The sequence below is a fragment of the Carlito syrichta genome, unplaced genomic scaffold, assembly GCF_000164805.1.
Source record: "Carlito syrichta isolate Samal-C Ts95f unplaced genomic scaffold, Tarsius_syrichta-2.0.1 Scaffold316822, whole genome shotgun sequence".
Classification (NCBI taxonomy): Eukaryota; Metazoa; Chordata; class Mammalia; order Primates; family Tarsiidae; genus Carlito; species Carlito syrichta.
Genome location: NW_007260918.1, coordinates 58,245 through 62,556, shown reverse-complemented (window position 1 = coordinate 62,556; position 4,312 = coordinate 58,245). Strand labels below are relative to the sequence as shown.

General features: G+C 50.9%; 1 pseudogene across 1 annotated transcript; it reads right to left on the bottom strand.

Annotated features, from left to right (window-relative positions):
* Nucleotides 1-2,895: 2,895 nt before the first annotated feature.
* Nucleotides 2,896-4,099, bottom strand: LOC103277260 (annotated as a pseudogene). The gene has a single exon (XR_505422.1). The product of XR_505422.1 is annotated as a PIH1 domain-containing protein 1 pseudogene (transcript).
* Nucleotides 4,100-4,312: the final 213 nt, after the last annotated feature.

The following is a 4,312-nucleotide window of genomic DNA, read 5'->3' as shown; positions in this document are numbered from 1 at the left end:
GGTGGCTGTGAGTGTGCCCGTGCACTCCAGCCCGGGCGATAGAGTGAGATTCCTACTCAAAACACAAAAGAGGTATAGCCCTTGAAACCTGAGCTGGCCTTGGGACTTGCTTGGACCAGCTGATACTTAACATTGTGCTTGGTCCAGACCTCAGTGTCAAGAGACCTTGAGCATTTTTGCTGTTTGACCACGCAGATGAAAGACGATCTGACCAGCTATAAGGTGGCCCCACACCAGCCTGTCCACGGTCAACCTGGCAGACACCTCAGGCCAGATGGCCAGCCTGCAGAACTGAAAGCTAAATCAACATTGGTGTTTAGGGCACCAAGCTTTGTGGTGGTTGGCTTTGCAGCAAAAACCACCTATCTCACAGCATGATGTTGCAGGTAAATACTTTGTTGGTGAAGGGCCTAACCCTCTTGAATTCAGGTCTCCCATAAGTTGGAGGCTTTGAAGGAGCCAGTTACTAATGGTCTGGAGGAAAGCTTTATTTTTTTTATTTTTTATTATTTTTGTGAGTCGGAGTCTCACTCTGTTGCCCAGGCTGGAGTGCAAGTAGCTGAAACTACAGGTGTGCATCACGATGCCAGGCTAATTGTTTTGTAGAGAGGAGGTCTCGCCAAGTTGCCTGGGCTGGTCTTGAATCCCTGGACTCAGGCAATCCTCTGACTTCTGCCTCCCAACATGCTGGAATTATAGGCGTGAGCCACCACACACCAGCTGGGGAGAAGTTTTAAAGATGGTTGTTGGGCCGGGTGCGGTGACTCAAGCCTGTAATCCCAGCACTTTGAGAGGCCAAGGTGAGGGGATTGCCTGAGTCCACAGGTTCGAGACCAGCCTGGGCAACTTGGGGAGACCTCATCTCTACAATAAATCAAAAATTAGCTGGGCGTGGTAGTGCGCGGCTGTAGTTTTGGCTACTTGAAAGCTGAGGCAGAAGGATCGCCTGAGCCCAACAGGTAGATGCTGGGGTGGTCGTGAGCATGCCACTGCACTCCAGCCTGGGCGACAGAGTGAGACTCCAATTCAAAAAAAAAAGATGGTTGTTACGGTCGGTGCTGCTGAAGGAGCCTCGGACCTCTTGGAGGTCAAACCAGCCTTACCAGGCTCAAGGTTTCAGCCTTACTGGTTCTTGGACATTAGAATCCAGTATGAAAGAGATGAGGTAAGTCAGAGAATGCAGGACTGAGGACTTCTGGTCTGATGGTGGTGGGGATATGTAGACAAGAAGGGGGACAGTGATCAAGCTGGCCCTCCAAGGAGCAGCCCGTGGACTTCCCCGAGCCTGTGGACTACAGGAGCCAGCCTACAGCAGCCAGAGGTCCACTGTGCTCTGCCTTGTGGGAGAGTCAGACGGACCAGGACTAATGCTAAGTGTGGAGATTCTTACTCAGTGTTGGATTTCGTGCCTTCTGGCATTCAAGACTAGCCTCACTTTTAATAAAAACAACAACAACAACACTATTTTGGTGCTGTAAACCTATTTTTCACCATCTGCCACACCCTTATGCTTCTTACGTTTCTTCTTCCGGGACAGCAAGAAAAACGTCATGAGACTAGAACCTCTCAACCAAGGAAGATATTCTAGTAGATTCCAAGGAACAAGGTACCTCTTTCTTCAGGTTGTGTCTGCTTAACTGAGAGCAACTGACTTCTAAAAAAACCTCCTTCTAAATATGTCAATAGAACAAAATAAAAGAAGTTTAGCTCGTGAAACATTAACAAAAAATGAAATTTTTTTTTTTGCATAACAGATGATGACAATCTTAAAATACCCGAAAGCCTAAAGAGGAAGCAACATCACCCCTTCTGTCTGAGAGAAACGGTGAAATGATGGCCCGAAGCTGTCCTCTGCAATTTCTTTGGGGAGGACACGAAAGGAATAGAAGGCACTGAGGGAACCAACAGGAAAATGTGCTTAATTAGTAAAATTAGATTCATTAATACAAATAATTCTCTTTGGAACAAGCTTTTAATAAATCTGTGGTAGCCGGGCTCAGTGGCTCAGCCTGTAATCCCGCGCCTTTGGGAGGCTGAGGTGAGTGGATTGCCTGAGCCCGCGGGTTTGAGACCCGCCTGGGCAGCGAGACCTCATCTCTACAATAAATCAAAAAATCAGCCGGGCGTGGTAGCGCGCACCTGTAATTCCGGCTACTCGGGAGGCTGAGGCGAAAGGATCGCTGGAGCCCTGCAGGCCGAGGCTGCGGTGGCCGGGAGCGGCCGCTGCACTCCAGTCTGGGCGACAGAGTGAGACTCCAACTCAAAATAATAATAATAATAATAATAAATCTGTGGTAATTGGGTGATCCTAAGAATTTTGTAGAGTGTGCCTGCGGGGGGCGTGCTTGTATGCGTTCATGTGTGGGCATGTGGGGGGGTGCATTACACAATTTTGGGGAGCCCTTTAAAAAAATGCAAAATGTGAATGCAAAATTCGGTAGGAAAGCAATGCTTATTTAGACTCAGCGAGGAGATACAGTTCATAACATTTTATTTTATTTTACTTTTTGAGTGAGTCTCTGTCGCCCAGGCTGGAGTGCAGTGGCACCATCATGACTCACCGCAGCCTTGACCTTCTGGGCTCAGGCGATCCTTCCACCTCAGCCTCCCAAGTAGTTGGGACTACAGGCGTGTGCCACCATGCCCAGCTAATTTTTGGACTTTTTGTAGAGACAAAGTCTCACTATGTTGCCCAGGTTGGTCTCGAACTCCTGGGCTTAAACAATCCTCCCATCTCAGCCTCCCAAAGTGCTGGGATTACGGTGTGAACCACTGCGCCCGACCAATTCATAACATTTTAAAAGCCAAGAAATACTTCAAATTTTGTTAACTGCCTGACAAACTTCAACAGAACCTTTTTCCCTATAATTTTTGGCTGCGTACTCTTTTTTTTTCTTTTCAGAGGCAGAATCTTTTATTTCAATTCTAAGGGAAGCCACCAGCCTGTTCGCCACATCTGGACACATAGGGAGAAAGCCTGGTCAAGAAGGCGCCGACAGAAGGGGCATGGCCACCATCAATTGCTTCCTCTTCCGATGGAAGACCGCCCTGGTCTCCTTGGAGTTGATCTGCAGGGGGATGTGGGCGTCCAGATGATACAGCTGCTGGGACCCCCCATCACCAGGCGGTGCTCCCCGATCTCCAGCGGACAGCCCCAGGGCTCCACCCAGTTTGGGGAGGTAAATTTCGGCTAAGAGGAGATCAGGAGCTTCCAGCCAAAGGTTTAGGTGAGGCTTCTCTGGGAGTCTGGCGTGTCCAGGTCCCCCAGCTCTTGGATCCGAGGACGCTGCTTGGAGCAGATGCTCTGCTGAGAGATAGAGCCCAGGAAAGGCCGGTTCTTCAACATGCGCCATTCTGGGTTCAACTGCAAGCTGTATTTGTCCTCAAGGCCCTCCCTGGCGATGGTGATCACGAGCCCCCGCAAGAAATCGCAGTTCTGCATCCTCCAGTAGAAGTCGCTGTTGACAGCTGCATCGTAGGCGGTACCACCCTGGCCTTTTGCATCCAGTTCGGCATGAGGCTCTCCCAGACTCATGGGGATGCGAAACCCGGCTTGGTCCTCCTCCAGCATCTGAAGCAGCTCGTCCTCGGTCACGTCAGCCGGAGGCAGGATGGAGGGAGAGTGACAGATGTTGATGAAAACCTTCCCTTCCGATGAGTTGGTCTTTATGCAGAAACCAGGCTGAGGCTGAATTTGTGTAGGTTCTGGTCTGGTTGTCTGAGCTTGCTGGAGCTCCTTGGAGGCCTGCAGCTGCAGCTCCTCGAATCGTGCCGTCTCGGCACCCACCGTCTCTGCCTCGCTTAGCTCCGGTGCCAGCAGCGTCGAGTTCGCCATGGCCCTGGGAAAGAGACCTAGGCGTCCTCAGCACCCTCGACGTGGAACTTTCTCCAGGATCCAAACTCTGGTGCTCGCTTCTGGCCCTCAACCGACTCCCGATACCCGCTATTCTGCTCTAAAACCTAAGATTCTGGCCTAAGACTACAATTCCATTCCAGACCAGACTCCGTCGTCAAATCCCTTGGGAATCAATATCTCTGGGTGCTCTCTCCTACCTACATGCTAAATGTGTAGATGAAAGCCACACTTCCGGTCCCTGCGTAACCATGACACTATGGGAGGCCACACTTCCCAGTTCCCCAAGGCTAATTTTCAAGCCGGAAGCCGGTTACCGACATGCCCCGCCTCTCGCTTCAGCCAGTCAAAAATAAACCCCGAAGTCGGGCTCGGTGGCTCAGCCTGTAATCCCGCGCCTTTGGGAGGCTGAGGTGAGTGGATTGCCTGAGCCCGCGGGTTCGAGACCCGCCTGGGCAA